Raw genomic sequence first — 17,199 nt, 5'->3', positions numbered from 1 at the left:
GGGCCACGTTTGTGGATTACCTCTACCCTCATCTAAAGACTGGCTTCAGAGCTCATTCTGTGGTTACCTGAAAGCCTGCCATTGCCTCGTGAGAGCTTTGCACAACACATCTCCTGACGTGTTGAAGGCTTTGGTGCCTCTGTCCCTGACAGCCCTGCCTCCTTTTAACCCTCCCCAGTTGCCATAGATCATCCTGGGATGAAAGAACTCGTGATACGCAGTACCATATGTTTAACTCTGCAAACAAAGAACAAGCAGCAGCTCACCTCTGAAGACTGAACACGAATTGCTATGCGGAGCAAGCTCTTTCTTAGCCTTGAGACAAAGGCCATTTGCATCCTGGACAGAAAGGGGAGCAGGGAAGGCACAGGCAAGCAACATACAGGACCATCTTCCCCTGCCTCTGCTGTTCCAGTACCCACAGCACCACCAACCATTCCCTAAGAGATCACTCCTACCTCCGTTACTTGCGGATCTAAGCGCCTTTCCGTTCCGATTCCAGCACCCCTACTGACTGAGCGCAGAAGTTCACTGCCTGTGCACGCAAGATGCGAGCCATTTCAAGCAATGTACACCCAAATGGTTTCATCTTTTCTCCCAAGACATATTTCAACCCGAGCGACCTACTTCTTCAAATCTTCTTGAGAGAAAGGACAGGACATTATTCCACACAGTGACCGCTGGAATTCGCCATCCAATAGTTCCCTTTTGTAATGCAAAAGCTGTAACAACCAACAGTAACCAAGATTTAGGATACGATGGCATTTGCTAACCATTTCATTGAATCGAATGTATACGAGCAGCAAAAGGAAACATCAACAAATTCCAGATGCAGAATGTAATTTTGTTTGGATGGCAGAATGTTTCATATTGTTTTCTATAGGAAAAAAAAAAAAAGTCATCATTAAAGCAGTGGAATTTCAGTAAACTATGTTTTGGGTTACAGCCCAGAATAGTTACACTTGGCAGTTCAGAGGCACGGGTAAAATATTCCAAGGTTCATAAATCCTTGACTTTAATTTGTAGATATAGGTTACAGCTTTAGTATCACTGCAAGGGGGTAAATCATGCTCCCACCTAAACAGCTGCCAAAGGGCCCTGTACCAAGCCTTTCAGCTCTACTGGGCAGCTTTAAGAAAAGCATACATCAATGTCTTTCGGGTTCCCATGCCAGTCAGATACTATATACTCACAGTAGAAGGCTTCCTTGGCTGGAACAGGCTCTGCAGCACCTATTTTTAACTCACATGCTTAGACGGTAGTGACCCATAAAGGTAAAGATAGCTGGAGGTGGACTGGAAATGAACAGGCTGATTCCTCTCTCACATCAGGCTACATCGACTATCTCAATCCTGCAGGCTCAGGATGAGGAAACGGTTTGGAACTGTTAGAAATTAATTTGTAAAACCAAGAATCCAGCAGCATTCAGTGGCCTATAACGAATTTCATTTAATTTGCATTCTCTGGAACAAGTTAAAGGCTTCCAGCAGCACATGCCTATGAAAAAAGCAGCTAATAATGTCTGGGAAAAGTTATTTGACTAAGATTTCATTTGATACTAGACACATCATCTGCGTGCTTCTTTCAGAGCCTGGGTTCTTCGCTGTGTTAAATTAAGCATTTCAGAAACTGCAAACAAGACATGGGTAGGATGCTGGTTTGTACAACAAAGACCTTACAATTAAGAGCTGTCACACGAGCAACGTATCAAGCCATGAGAAGGTGATAAACTTGTAGGTGAAGCACAAGACAGTCCCAGCAGACTGAACTCTGCAGCTAGCACCCAAGTAGTCCCATCAGACCACTGCCCACAAAGTTATTCTTTAATTCCTCTAACACACATTCTTATGAGAACTTCAAAAATATTTGTCTCTGGACTAACGGTGACATTTATCCATTCTGTTCAAACCTTTCAATACAACCAAAACAAAACAAAATTTCATTCTAAAATAAAATTAATTAGTGGTTATAACTTGAACTAGTGAACAATCAAAGGCTGAAAACTCTGGCGTATGCTGAAGAAACACCTGAAGAAATTCCACGGCAGTCAGTGGGCAGGGGGACTTCTCAAGAGTTTGAAAGTAAATCCTCAACTCAACAAATTACAGAGTCGGTATTGGGAGAGTCAGGAAGTCGTCTGTAACAGTGCAAAGTGTTAGTTTAGGAAAATATTGCCTTCCTTCCAGGCCTCTGTCACTGCCTGGTTGATTTCAGTTCACTTTTGTAGTAGTTGCATAATTATTCCCCTTATATTCCCTCTCAGGAGTCTTTCCTGGAACCCTGTCTTTGGAAATTATGTGTTTTTCTTTGCATCAGACATATTCTGAACTTCTGTGCCCTGCCTACAAAGCACATTTCCCCCAGAGGTACCTCCGAATTTGGTACCTACAAGTCTTCCCATTTTTGCATGGTAACAAACCAATCTTTCTTCCTAAGACACAACCTTTGTTTTTTAATTAGTTACAACAAGGTCACGGGAAGGGCTTTCTTTAAAGAGAAAAACAACAACTGAAGAGCAGTGTTGTTAACTTGTGTGTCCTACCACTCCTGTAGGGTAGCCTAGGCAGTACTGGCTTCTTCAAAACACTCAGATCAACACCTCTGTTAACCTAGCAGCCTCAAACAGTTCCCAATTTCTGGAGAAATGGAGTCCCTTATAATTTAGACAGGCTTTCTTTGTTCTCTGAATTCCTGCTCACCCACACCAGCTCTGCAAATGCAGTACGAGGCTGAGCCAGACTCCTCAGAGCCACTGGCCCTCCCGTAGCCCCGCAAGAGCACCAGGCCTTTGGGTGGTTCGCCCTGAGACGTTGGTTCCTCGCTGCCTGTTTTTAATGACAGCCTCCTATTAAACCAAAGCAACACGTCCACCCAGTAAACATCCAGTAACCTGGTCACCATCTAGCAGTCATAAATTACAGAGCAGCTCCCCTGCCAGCGCTGAGCCAAACCCCCAAAAAGTGCTGACCCAGATTAAAAATGCTCCCGGAGAGGGAGAAAATTGTGGCCTTGTGTGTTACGGTCTCACGGCGCCTCCACCTCGGAGCGTTTGCAGCCTTGTACCAAACGGTGCCAAGCAGGCAGTAAATCTTTGCTGGAAACAACTGGGCTTCTCTAGAGCAATCTGCTCTCCTGAAAACAGTGCTAGATAAAACACAGTTGTACTCCATCACAGTCCGCCATGCCAAACGCATCTTCTCCAATAAATGCTCTGAAAAGCTGAAAAATAAGTAAAGACTTTTCCAATAAACCCAGGTTTATATATAATGTATATTAGACCGCAGATGTCAGAGGAATGTAGAGTGCTTTTCTAATGGAAGAATTTAAAGAAAACCCCAAAGTTTTAACATGTAAAGAATGCAAACATCCCGCAAAGTCTGCAGATGCATGACCCATGCATAAGCATTCAAATCAAACGACTGGGTGTGCAGAAGGCTGTGTAGGAACCCAAATGCCATTTGCACTTTTTTGTTACTAACTGATACACACGATGACTGTAATGTCTCGTTATTTGGGTTCTCACGGACCCAGACCCTCAGACACATCCAAATCTGGGAGGCTTGGGGCTGATGATTACGGTACGTAGTACATCCAGTCACAACCAGACACCGTAAATGCCCTTTACAAAATGACGGTCTGGCCCCAAAGCCTGCATTTAGAGCAGGGCAGGAGATGGCTACAAGCAGGCAGAACACAAGGCGATGCATCCAGCTCAGGAGGACAGGCAGTACCGGCAGCCCAAGCAGGTCGAGCCGAGCCAACCCAACCCACAGCTCAGCAGAAGGCCGAGCCATGCTCCTCAGAGCGCTGCTTCTCACCTTACCCCGCAACAACCAGCAGCTGTGGTTCACCTCCAGACATCGCGAAGGGGCTCGGCCACTGGGAAGAGCCAGGCAAAAACCGCAGGCAACGTGGCGAGGGATTTGTGTGCCTGTGCCTGCAAACCCCGGCAGCACAGCTAAGGTCAAAAGCGGGCCGGGAGGCATTGTATTGGGAAGGGGCTCCGCATCTCGGCTCACATCCGGCCCGCAACAATTTCTCTTTTATATCTTATTTACATCGCTGTCTGAATAGAAACACAGCAAATGAGGTTCAGTTACAATGGTAAACAAGAATTTCAGGTTTAAGCTTTGATTTAGACGATCTGTTTTCTGATAGTGCTTGTGTGAATTGTGCCGCTCGGTTATTTCTGGAATACCAGCGGGCAGAGTTTATAAACAGGTAACCTACAACAATGTTTCCTCGTTCCCCTGCCTGCTTAATACGCTGAAGGATCACCTAAATTTAAAACAATATATTTAAAACATTAGGAATCATTTCCTGGAGTGTTGCCTAGTTTGTTTTAAACTTTTTTTAACCAAAAAAAAAAAAAAAGCCTAAACTGTGAATGTTTGTTTATTGCTTTTCTTTTTCAATTGTATTTATTTCTGTGCTTGTACGAGTGGAAACACATAACTTCTTTATTTTTCCAACAGCCCTTTCAAAAAAGGAAGTCAATTGTGCTCCTAATTGTGTGCGTTTTTCAACAGAGGTCCATAAGATATGAGAAAGTTGACCTTAAAATGATAACTAAAATTAATTTAAAAGCTCTTATATATATATATACTAATGAGTAATTTGCAATCATGTTCAGATATGCCTACTTAAAAGAAATAGATGATGCCCATTTCAATTTTTTTCTTTAAATTTCAGACTTCCCTAAATTCTAAATTCCATAATCTAACAGGCTGGAGGCCTTAAAGACCCCCTCCCACAGCTTCCCCAGGGATATTTCCTAAAGCACTGAGCACCAACAGATAAGCGGCCTGTGATGGTGCTCACACTGCTTGCTGCATTGTTTCTTTTCCCCCAGTTTTCAGAGAAACGTGGCAATGAAACTGCCACTCCCCTGGTGAGAAGACTTGTTCCCATCAACAGATGGCAAAGCAAGTAAAAAAAAACCACGATGCAGTGCTCTAAAACTTTGTTCAGGTTGCATTCATCATTATCATGATTTTCAAAGTATTTATAGTTTACAACCTAAAAGTGACCAAAAAAATAAAATAAAATTACTTTTGTGCCCTACCTTCAGCTAATACTGAATTTAATTTTTTTAAGACTCGAGTGCAGCAGCCGCAGAGGTACGAGCATGGAGTAACGGTAAGGGTACATCGCTCAGTGATGACAGGAGGAGAGCACCCGGACCGTGTATTCCTCATGATTCCTTCAGCACGTGTTCCTTCGCGGGCATGGAGGACTTTGCGCTAAGCCCCATGAAGATACTCCTTCCTTTTGAAAGCGTGCTTTCTCTGTGCAGCTGTGCTTGGGCCACCTCTCTCATGAGACTGACCCTTGGCCTTGCACCGCCTGCTCCACTCCACGCTTCCTTTCCCTAGGGACAGGCCAGGGAGGGTTGTATTTCGCGGCTGCCATTCCAAATCAAAAGCTAGAAATCCAAGAGTCTTGACTTAATAAATAAAATTCCAGCCCCATTCACGGCGGTGACGTCTCAGTTTACACGGAGAGTTGACAGAGTTTTCTGCTAGCTAAGGGGCTCGAGTGAGTTACGGCGATGAAGGAAGAGCCAAGAATGTTGATTAAGAGATATTGCAATCTACAAAACGAAGGGCCCAAATTCACATCCATCCCAGCCGTCGGGGAAAGCCAGAGGGCAGGGCTGAAGTGGCAACCAGAGACTCAGCCATGGGCAGTATGAGCAGCACCCTCCCCACATCAAGTAACGCTTTGTTCTCCGCAAATCCTGGCACAACTCATGTTTGAAAAACTCTAAATATCAGCATGGAGCCTACGCCGCCAGGACACTGCACCCCACTCGGATCTGAGGTGCACAAACCTTCCTACTGACCTGAAGCACAGGTGGAAATGCCTCAGTGCTCGGTAGTTCTTCCCCTTTGTGCAGGCAGAAGTTAGGCTGCTCATCTTTTGGGTTTAGCTTCAGGGCTAAACTACCAACAGATATGGCAAACTGCAAGTCCACCGAGCACATTTTACGCCCAAACCTGCACATCTCTGCTCCTGCAGAAGGGAACGTCTTGTCTGCAGTCAGCAGATCTCAGCTCTGATGGCTGCCACGGAGCTGCTGGAACCGTTCAGACCCTTGGAAAAAGCCTGGACTGGTTCAGGTGGGAGGCTGTGAGCGGCCATCGCTGCAGGTTTGAGAAGGGGTTGGACAAACAGCCACGAGTGCTGTTGGTGTATGCAGTTAAGGGCCCGGGCTGGGTGAGAAACCTTCCAACCGTCTTCCAATTCATGAGCATTTTCGCATCAAGAGCTTCTATTACTTTGATCCTTACTCCTGCCTATCTAGGTAATTTTACAGCTCCAAAGGCATATCCAACATCCTCATTTTCACTGATTACCAGCTGTCTTACTACTACATCATCTACAAAAGAGGTATTTTTCCATTTACACCCCAGTGACGAAAGAAAACTGAGCCACCTCTAACCCTAACAGAAATCACCTGTCAAGCTCAGCCATCCCAGCAGAGCATCCAGCTCACGGTTACTGCAGATCACTCCCCAGAAACTCAGATGCTTATGAGGAATACTTTTTCCAATTTCAGATGAACGGCTACTTCTGGCATGATGACAATGCAATAAACACACATTTCAAAGCTACTTTCGTCACGTTCCTCTGTTGTTCGCTGGACAGTCGCCAGAAAGAATAAAAACGTTACCCAGGGGTGAGCTCTCCGAAGGCATTAGGTGCTGGAGCTCAAGTTCTCTGCTGATGGATCTAACAGAACTCACAGAACCTTAATTATGAGGATAGAAATAATTCTGAATTCAGTGTTAGATTTACGCAAAGCAAGGTAATACAACTTTTTTCTTTTAATTAGGCAAAGCAAAACACAATTAGCCCTCCAATATTGTGATTGGAGATTTCTCAGAAGAAAGAAAAGAAACCAGAACAAAAACCAAAACCCACACTCACGGGGAGGCTAGGAACCATCAGTCATCTGTTAAATGAAACCTGTTCTTTCTTTCAGATTAGCTACTGTCTAGTGGTGCATAATTAATATTGATTTGAAAGGCAGCCTGCCCAAGGGATCCAGAATAAGTGATTGTAGTACATGCTGACAAATGAAATATCATAATGGCCAGTTTACAGCATGACTTGTATGAATTTCTAACAGTAGGAGAGTTTTTTTCCCCCCTCAGACTTCCAGAAGTCTAAATTCTAGTTTGACCAGATTTTAAATACTGGAAAATGGAAATTATATTTGAAGAATCTGGAAAGTCCTATTCTGTTTTTTCAAACACTTTAATCAGTTTTTCATGTCAAGCCTAGACTGCGTGTCTCAGTAAAGGAATTCCTCAGTGAAAGTCAGTGGACTAAACAATGGCATTAAAAACTGCATTCCTGTGTGGTTTTTGTGTGCATGTTCAGTTAGCCAGAGATCTCCCAACACAATTAGGGAAAGGAGGGCTAGAGGTCAGTGCTGGAACCCAGGATTTCAGCAACCTGATTTTCATTTCTTGCCCTGCTACGAGACTGTGCAAGTCTCCATCTTTTTGTGTCTTATTTTCATACCTGTGAAAAGAGGGTACCACGATCACCTCCCAGAGATGTGGAAAGGATAAAAGCTGAAGACCTTGAGAAAATTAGGCCTCTGATAGAAGAGTGACTGACCAAAGGGTAGAAGACCCCCACCTTCTGCAGACAGCCGTGTCTAACACATTTGCTTTCACAAATGCAGTGGAGGGACCAAACTCCAAAATGTTGAGCACTTTTAACTAGAATGTTGCCTAATAAATACATCCAGTAGCTTCCTTGGAGGAAAAAAGGAAAAAAAGAGGGGGGGGGAAACAGGGTTATTTACTTCCCCTCCATCAAGCCTCTTCCCTCACAGCCACACGTACAGCCGGTTCAGCATTTGGCTCATCGGAGAGAGCGAGGAGGAATGGAGTTTGGGGAGAGGAAGGAGGAAGCTCTCCATGCTCCCTTCTATCCTGCCTTTCCTCTCCTGACCAGAGGACTCAGGGAATCGGTAGGAGCATACTTGCGGTGAGAACATCGTAAAGCGATAAGTCAAAGGATAAGCCAAAAAGTGTTTGCACAAATAAACCAGCTGCTGCGTAAGGAACCTACTTACGCTCTGCATTCACAATAAAGGGCTTTCCTTCAGCTCTGCAACGACCTGTGCACGAAGCAGCATCAGAGCTACGCAGGCTTCTTACCCTGGCAGGTTCTCCGCACATATTAACTCCTGCAATGCAGTTATTCTGAGAATGAAACTGAGATTACTGGAGGAGACAGTAACGTTACATAATTTAGTAGAAGCTGTGTTCATGACCAGGACAGGACCTGAACAGATTTCCTATGTTTCCATAAAACATCCCATTTCCCTCTATACAATCCTATCTCAGGAAACAAACAAAACAAAACAAAACAAAATCTATTAATTGTAGGTTCTGAGACTGAAGAAGGAAATGGCAAGTTATATTAAGAAAAACAGGGGGACACTTTAAAAAAGAAAAAAAAAAGGTGTCACCAACTGCTAGAAACAGATACGTGTGTACCTTTGGTGTACCCTTTGGTGCTGAAGCAAAGCTAAATTTTAGAATCCTTTTTCTTCAGCTTACTTTTGAACAAGAACATTGAATTGTAGATTTGCCTGAATAAAAAAATCGGGATTAATCCCAGAAATTATTAACACATCTCAATACGATTATTTAATCTCCTTAAAGTCTTTGTTTTCAAGTCCAAAACATTTTAAAGCTTACAGTGTAAATACTGGGCTTCCGAGCATCCTGCTGAATTCAACAGAACAGAAAGTCTGAGGCATCATTAAAAATAACACATTGTTTGCATTTTTCATAAAGACATCAAGAGTATTTCATCTCTCTGAAACACGATCTCCCACAGGGAATTACGGATGAGCAAAAACAGAACAAGTGGAAGTTAAATAATTTTTTTTTTTAAATGCCAAGAAGCCAACGGGTTAAGCTCTCAATTTATCTTTGTTTCTGCAAAGATACAACACTATTCCAGAGACATTAAGAGTAAGACCACACCTGTGTTTCTTTAGCGGTGGCCTGCTGAAAATATTTGTCAGGCATTGTGTCAGAATCCAGAGCACATTCTTTCACTTTATGATTAACCTTTAAGGAGATTATGTTGGGAAAACGCTCAAAGTGACATTCATACTAAATTAACCGCGTTCGTACTGGAAAGGTTTTACCCTTGAAGTCGGCGGTGTTTTTCAAACAAAGCTTAAGCCAGCCACAGAGTACATGTCCGTAGGAAACAGAATACGGAACCAAATGCTGAAAACAAGCCAGGGACGTCTTGAAATTTAGGCAGTAGTAAATTCAATACTCCATAGAAAAAAAAAAATGACAGATGAGAGAAACTGACCCTTCTTTTAATAAGGTCTGGTCCTAGAGATGAGCAATTCACCTTCGGTAAGCAAAACCTGACCAGAACCCGGACTCATGTTGCAAACAGAGCCCTTCTTCCCCTCGTCCCATAAATACCCCAAACATCTACAAAAAGTTCGGCCACCTCTGACGGGCCTGGCACTGCTCCAGCCTGTTCCTCCTGACAGGGCTCGCTCCCTGGATCCATGTCAGCTGGGGCGACTCCAGCCTCGTTTCATTGAGCGGTTATCTCAGAGACTACAGCAAAAGTCAGAGGCTGCCTGAATCTGGGCACTTGGCCAAATCCGCAGAGACAAAGAACTTTGTCCAGCACAATGCTAATAAATGATTACACCCTCCCTTCGCAAAACATTAATTCACTTCACTTGGGGCATAGGGCTCCTTTTTCAACTCTACAGTAGGGGTTTAAAGAAAAAAAAAACCATGCCCATTTGCGAAGCAACTGATTCAAGACCTGATCCAACCTATTTTCCCACAGTCACCTTGAGCAGACTCCCTCATCCCACACCAGTGACCTGTAGCACAAAGAGGGAAGGCCAACACAGAAGTGAAGGCAATCTGCGTGTTTCGGAAGAGGCACGGCAGCACAGCACAAAGGCTCGGCTGCGTTCCCTGTGTATGGCCACTTCTGGTGCCGACCACGAGAAGCACGACCCCTGAACGCCCAGGTTCTCATATTCTTCTGGATAAGTACTGGCTGGGGACAGCTGTCCATCTGCCTCGGCACTCTGCGTCGGAACTTTGCCTGATCCACATGGCTGTTCCTAAATCCTCTGTGCAAAATAATGGAGAATGGGGCCAAGTCCTGCACCTCCGCTCCTCTGCTGGGGAGGATGGCAAAGCCGCAGCTCGCCAGCAGCCATTTGGAGTGCAGAGCCTCAGAAGCTCAGCAGCCCTCCAAGCCATGGGAGAACATTTCGTGTTCTTGAGCACCATCTGCTGGTACCTGGGCCACTGACACTCGCACAGCCACCTCGGGCTGCTCTTAAGAGGAGCCCACCGCCTGGGACTCCTCTTTGAGAGGGAAGGACGAGGGCTTCCTCCTGCCCAGCTGCCGGGCTGCTTCCTCCCGCATCTCAGCAGTTCCCGGGCAGTGCCTTATGCATGCCAGCAGCAGGCCGATGAAGCCTCATCCTTTCCTCAGGGGGAACATCCATAAGCGAGACAACTCCGGGGACCTGTAACAGCATTTCAATTTGGATTAAAAATGTGATTTTGGAAAATGAATGTACCAGTTCTTTCGTTTGCAACGTCCTGCAGTCCCACGTCGCCTGTCCCTCCGTCCCTCTGCCCCTTCACCAGATGACACCCCCTGCTCACCGCTCACACCTGGGGCAGCACCCGGGATGCCCATGCAGGACCTGCCCTACCCCACGAGCAGGAGGAAGAGGCAGAGCACCTCGGGCCTGACCCCTTTGCCCTTCCCAAGCAGTACAGGCACGTCCTGGCCCCGCAGCCCTGCGAGGCCTGGCGACGCCTCGCCTCCCCCCGCGGCCCCAGCAGCCCGCGGTTCGCGCTCACACATGCCCCCGCAGCAGCCCAATAACCCAAGTGCCTGTAACACTGCACAGTTTTGCCTCTGCAATCACAACCCATTTCCTTTCTTCCCCTCCGTCTCCTTCAGGCACCCAGGCAAAGGCAGGGAGAGAAAGCAGGAGTTAACCCCTTCTTCAGCTCTGGCCAGAGAGTGCCTTTGTCCCGCGCTTCAAAGGTGCCCGTTCAGAGTCCGAGGCTGGGGAGGAATCGCCCTGCCGCACGTCCAGCACTGCGAGGAGCTTTAACAGGCAGTTTTAACACTCCTGAACTGTTGCCTGCCCTCACATTCACGCCACAAGTCTGGATGTATTTGATATTGTCTTCAGTTTCATGTGAGTCTCAGCATTTACCTGGTCAAAAGGAAAAAAAAACCTGCTTCTCAAAGTTATGAAGAAAAATTTAAAAACACGGCTAGGATGGAAGAGTCCAGTGCAAGAAATCAAAACTAAGAAACCCAAGGTTATTTTTCCTTTAAATTTTTTCAGACTTGGATTTCGGAGGGTTGGTCTTGTCGATAACAGTGCTCCTGCATTGTTCAGGGCTGGTCTGAAGCCAGCATCATTTTTCCTTGAAATATTTCACAAGTCCACGATTTGAGGATGGCCACGCAGCAGCCCAGTCCTCACCGAAACCCTCCCAGGAACAAGGTCTTCCCCAGAGTCTGGAGCTTCCAGGCTGCATGATGGCATCTCCGTCCCTCTGTACGCTTCTTGATGACAGTCACGAAGAGGACAAGGAAAATGACAAATAATAAATGTTAAATGTGATTTTGATACAAGCTTTTTTTTAAAGGCCATATGTTTTTCTTGTGTGATTCGGAATGATTCCCTGTCCAAAGTCATTAAGATAAAAGACCTGTGATCACAAATTAACAGCTGTTGACCAGTCACCATGCAGAAGGTTTCACATTTCCGTGATAAAGATGATGATCAGTTTTAAGATTTAAACCCTGTGAACTCACAGAATGGGGATTTTCGTGAACATCCTTGCCTTTGCAGAGTCCCAGTTCCTCTTCCTGTGCTTCTGGTTTTCTATACTGCTCTACAGCAGTTTACTTCTGCCCTTGGAACGCAGCTCGCTGGCAGCTACTGTTAATGCATTCGTCAGGAGTCTGTAAACTCCAGATGGGAGCATGGGATTAATCCGTGTATGTGGCTCCTAAAGCATCTGATACTCACAAACATCTGGGATTTCTGCAGTGTCCTTCAGTGCAGAACTTTTCTACCACCAAACGACAAAACTCAGCTCTCTCAGGTAAAGGAGAAACAGCAGGGCCAGTAGGTCGTGGTCTCCCTCTTGAGTTTTTGGGTTTTGTTTTTCGGGTTAATCAGAAAGACTTTATACCGAGTAAATATTTGGAGTTTAGAGGCTTTCTTTCTTTGTTGAGTGAGTTCTCAATACGTGGACTTTCTGTGATTGTTTCTGTCAACATCGGGGATTTGTGCTTTTTCTTTTTTTAATCAATTCCCCAAATCCTTGGAAAACACTAAGACAAAGGCATGACTCACATTCAGAATTTCCTGTTGAATTTTCTTGTGTGTGTTTTTTTGTTGTTTCGTTTTGTTTTTTAATGACCAGGATGTCATTGGACAGCTTGTCCTAAAATAGACTGATTACGATAATTGTAAAAAAGACCAGGGATGTAGAAGCTTTAAAGCAGCAATTTTGCTTTATGAGCCCCTTTTTGCCCGCACTGCTGTGACTGGAGGCCCCAGGGCAATCACCGGGACTTTTGCAGGTAGAGGATTCCCAGAAATTGGCTTTACAGAGCCAGTTCTCACTGAGGACTGACAAAGCAGTTCGTGTAAGCCGTGAACCGATAGAAAGACAAAGACAGAGCCACGAGAGAAGCAGTGCCAGGGCTCTGTCACCCACCGTCACCTGGTGGTCTCTGTGGTCTCACCTCTCTTCAGGGTGCAGCAGGATCCAACCGAGGCAGGGTAGGGTACGTTTGCCCGCAGCTTGCGCTGCGTTCGAGGAGGGTGCTGAGCAGGCTCTCTCTTCCTTCCCCCTTGCTGTGGCTCCATACCTCCCAGCGCAACAGAAATAAAGTGGGGACAATAAACCGGTAAATTGCAAGCGCAATTTAATGCTAAAAAGTTCTTCTGAACTGCTAGTGGCAGGGAAGATGAAGATAAATGGGAAGGAGGCGCACTAGGAAAATATGAAACAACGAGGAAGTGGTTTGGGATGGCACTTGGAAGTGTCCCAAGAGCATATGCCTGACGGCAGGTTTCTCCAGAGCCCTTCAGAGAAAGGAAGTTACGGCAATTACGCTCCTTACAGGCGCATTAGTTGGGAGAAGTGAATTTTCAGTTTTTCCTCGAGCTCTCGCATTCATCCAGAGCATTCCTCTCTTTGAAAAACGCTCTGTTTTTTCATCAGACAAGGGGGCTTTCTGCTAACCAGGACTGAGTTTGAATGCCATGTGCTCCATAAATCCACTTTGATAATGTTGATGATCTGTTAGTTATTTCATTAGCATCGTGCAACTACAAAGGGTGAGAGGCCACAGGAAACTCCATAAAATTGTCAGAGTCCTGTGGAGGAGGGGTGCTGGGGAGATGAGGGAAGGAATCGGCCTTAGGAAAGTAGTGGGGAAAATGATACAAATGATGTACTCTGAAATTCGGTTTTGGTCAGATTAACAGGGTTAGCAGGTGGAGAATGCTTTCGCGTGCCTTTCAGATACACGTGGACATTTTGCAACTGCAGAGGAAAGCACTGGTACAGAATTAGCAAAGACTGAAGGACAAGCCTGTTCCCTGCTCCCCTTTGAACTGCTGCTGGTCCCAGCACATCAATCACAGAGCCGGCTGAACACGGGATGCTTGCTAGCATAAAGACAGGAGCAGGCCCTCAGTTTGCAGCACTACTGACCTGAAAGCAACAACAAAACGGGGCAGGAGGTGGTAAAACTGCCTTGGGAGCAGAGTCTGCAGGACGCATTCCCCCCAACAAGACCCTGAAATGTCTCACAGCTGAGGAACAGGCAGCCAGGAGACTTACTAGTCAGAAATAGAGTGTACAAGGAAAAAAAATCACTCACTGTGTAGCTACATATGGCACTACATCTGCAAATATTTTACATTTTCAAATGTTTAGAGAATTATAGAAATACTAACTCTTGCAGTCTCCCCGTAAATGTTCGGAACACATTTTATAGAATAAGCAGAGGCAGAGAAGTAGCTTGCTCCAACGCCAGACAGTCGGTAGCAGATTTGAAGAGATCCAGAGCTAAAAAAACACTGCAGAAGATTAAGAATGCTTATTTCATGGCACATGCAGATTTACTTTAACAGCATTCACCATCCTTTTTGACCTGTGTCAGCAGGTTTCCTTTCGAGTCGTTACTTTGTTCAGGGAGAAGCAGAAGTCTCAAACGCTCACGTTTCTGCATCTCTGCTGGCTTTCACCATGTAATGCACGTTTCACAAAATGTGCACGTTTTTAAAGCCTCAGCTCGGGGAATCAAACCTCCTCTTTCATTCTTACGGTTTGGGGATTTATTTCTTTATTGTACTTAAACTTCTTAAATATATTTGTGGAAAAGAGCCCATGACAAAGCAAATAGAAGAAAACCCTCTGGTTATTTTTAGATACTCATTATTTCTGTGTACATCTCATGATACTAACAAATTGATTTAAGCTGACAGAAGCAGGGCCTACGTGGAGGATTGATACTGAAATATCCAGAGAGTCCTTTTGAAGCAAACCCTGGTTTAACTCTTCCCACTTCCAAAGCCATTCACAAAATACGAGCATCATCGTGCAGCTCAGTTGCCCAATCAAGTATTGCAAGTGCCAAATGATGAAAGAAACAGAAAACAAAAAGTTAAGAATATCTTATGGGCTCTAATCACTTCCCAGGAAGTGAATCTTGCATGGTATATGAGTGAAGCAACAAAAATGAAATTCTGTTAAAAATAATCTATAATAAAGAGAAAAACTCAGTAAATTACTAACTGCAGGCTCCGCTCAGGAGTTCCTGGCTCCCATTCCCCAGCTCTGTCCTCTACACCACATCGGTTTCTGCTACACAAACTGCAGATGAAAAAGGCTCAGCTTTGGGTCTCCTGGTTAAACAAAAGAGCGGGCAGGGCGGCAGCCTAGAGCCTGTAAACATTCTGCTCTGGGTTTTTGGCATCTGCAGTACACAGCTTTCTATACGTGTGCTTAGGCATGTGCACAGCCACCCACTAATAAATACGGACTGTTACCTTGAGGGAACAGCCAGAAAATTCTGAAGCAGGGACCTGCTATTACTGTAACCATATCGTGCTGAAGTTGAAACGAACCTTTCCTTCACCCCTCCTTCCCTTTCACATTCCTCATGCACTTTGAGCGCAGATGGTCAAACCCAGGCTTGCTTTTAGGAACTTCCACTCTCCTGAGCTGCATCGCGATGTAAATGAGCTTCCGCTTTGGTCCGCCGTATTGTGTGTGTTTGCAAAGAACACAGGAACCGATACAACACATCTGCTCCCACTGCTTCCACAACACTATTTCTTTCATCTGTTCGAGTTTTGGCTTCTCTGAGAGGAAGTAATTGGCTGTTAATTATGGGGGCTGAGAACTGGTCACATCACAGAACTGTGTTTGCAAGCATGATTCATGACAGCATCATTTCTCAGCAGCTGTCAGCAGTAAAGGCTCAGCACTTACAAGAAACTATTATAATATTATACCAGCAAAGGATGAAGACAAACGCTGTGCACAGCTGAGAAAGCAGCAAACAAAATATTTTTTTAAAACCTTTATTCGATAGAGAATCAACTTGAAACATGCTGTTTCTCAGGAGAGATAAACAATAATCCTGCCAGCATGGCTTCCCGGACCATGAAACTGAAATCCAAACTCTTCAGAAGTCCTCCCCAGAGCTGGATGAAAAATGAAAAACTTTTCTCATTAATAGCTGGAAATTTTAAACTTCTTCTTAATACCCCCCAGTCTGTCTCTGTTCCCCTTTCTTTCTTGTCTTGTGCTTAAATTGCTTGGTCCTTGGGGAAGACATTTTGATTTGTTATCTTCATATAGGCCCTAGGAGATCTGGCCAAAATCCAGTGTTACAGTACTTAATACCAGAAATAGTCAGCCTGCAGCAGATCAGGAGTCTATATAGAACAGCATCCTGTCTCCAGTGACTCCCAGTAGCAAACGCTTTGGGGGAGAAAATGCAAACATCAGAACATGTGCGGGCTGAACTTCTTCCTGACTGCATTCTCCCTGCTTCCTGCTTACTAAGCCTCCTATCAGCAGCTCAGTAAGAAACAGAGAATAAGAGAAATTGGTAACACTGGCAGGGGTGCGTCAAGGAGAGACCTAAGTGTCCTTTAGTGGGTGAGCAGCTCGGTCCCTGAAGTCTGCGCTGTCACAATTTGTCATGTTTGCTTCTTTCTGAGGGAGCTTTGGCGAGAAGGGACAGCTCGTCCCTCGGAGCGCTAACTCAGGGTTGCAGATGTCGTCACCTGGGCGAGCTCGAGCTCTGCTGCTGGAGACCGGCAGGGTTAGCTGGCGGCTTGAACCCATCCCATCTTACAGCCTGGTGTCAGAACAAACTGAAGGCAGCGGCAGCTCGTGCGGGCTGTAAGCTGGGAGGCTGAAGGAGGAGCTGTGCCTTCCACAGCTGTCCCTGCTGTTGGGAGCAGAAGCTGGTGCCCCCTTCTGCCACGCCAGCTAAATCTGCCCAGAAACGTAAGGCAAACTTTCATCACTGTTCTTGGAGAATTTTTCTCTCTAGAAACCAAGCGTTAGCACACCACTCACTGGAAGACAGGGCTGTGCACTTAATTTGCCTTAACTCCAGTTCTAGGTTGGGTTTCCATGTCAGGAGCAGAAATGAGCAGCTCTACGCAAGACAGCTCCTCTCTCCTCAGTGGCAACCGCTGTTTTTGCCGCAGTGACTACCAAAAGGAAGAAAATGATATAAAGGACAGCCCCTCTGCCCCACTTCGTCATCAGCGACTGAAAAACAAGGTGACCCAAAGCCACCACGCAGAGAAGAATGCAGCCTTTTGTGAGAAACGAAAACGCATTTATACGGGCTTCAGACTTTTTGGTGTGGTTTTACATACGCAGTTCCCCTCAGGATAATTGATGCTGGGGAGAAGTCTGGTTTGCAGTAGGCAGGAAAAATTAAGGCATTCAAAGCAGCTTCATGTTGTTTGTGGGCTAAACCAAAATACCAGGACTTGTATGTAGAACATAAATGAGAAGAAAGGAAAAACAACGTTATAAAAATCCCAGCAACAAAGCTTGGAGAGAGTTGATAAATAACATC

General features: G+C 45.4%; 1 protein-coding gene across 2 annotated transcripts in view; it reads right to left on the bottom strand.

Moving 5' to 3' along the window:
- Positions 1 to 17,199, bottom strand: part of ZWILCH (zwilch kinetochore protein) — a 194,827-nt gene that overhangs the window by 130,958 nt on the left and 46,670 nt on the right. Inside the window, exon 22 of one of the 2 annotated variants that reach the window (XR_013938109.1) lies at positions 14,355 to 17,109. The exons of the other annotated variant lie outside the window; for it this stretch is intronic. The gene's annotated coding sequence lies outside the window, so the exon portion shown is untranslated. Of the gene's footprint in view, positions 1 to 14,354; positions 17,110 to 17,199 lie in introns of those variants that run through there. 2 annotated transcript variants of the gene reach the window in all.

Source organism: Anser brachyrhynchus, assembly GCF_964034855.1.
Source record: "Anser brachyrhynchus genome assembly, chromosome: 11".
Taxonomy (NCBI): domain Eukaryota; kingdom Metazoa; phylum Chordata; class Aves; order Anseriformes; family Anatidae; genus Anser; species Anser brachyrhynchus.
Note: the sequence above shows the minus strand (reverse complement) of the source record. Positions and strands in the feature narration are given on the sequence as shown.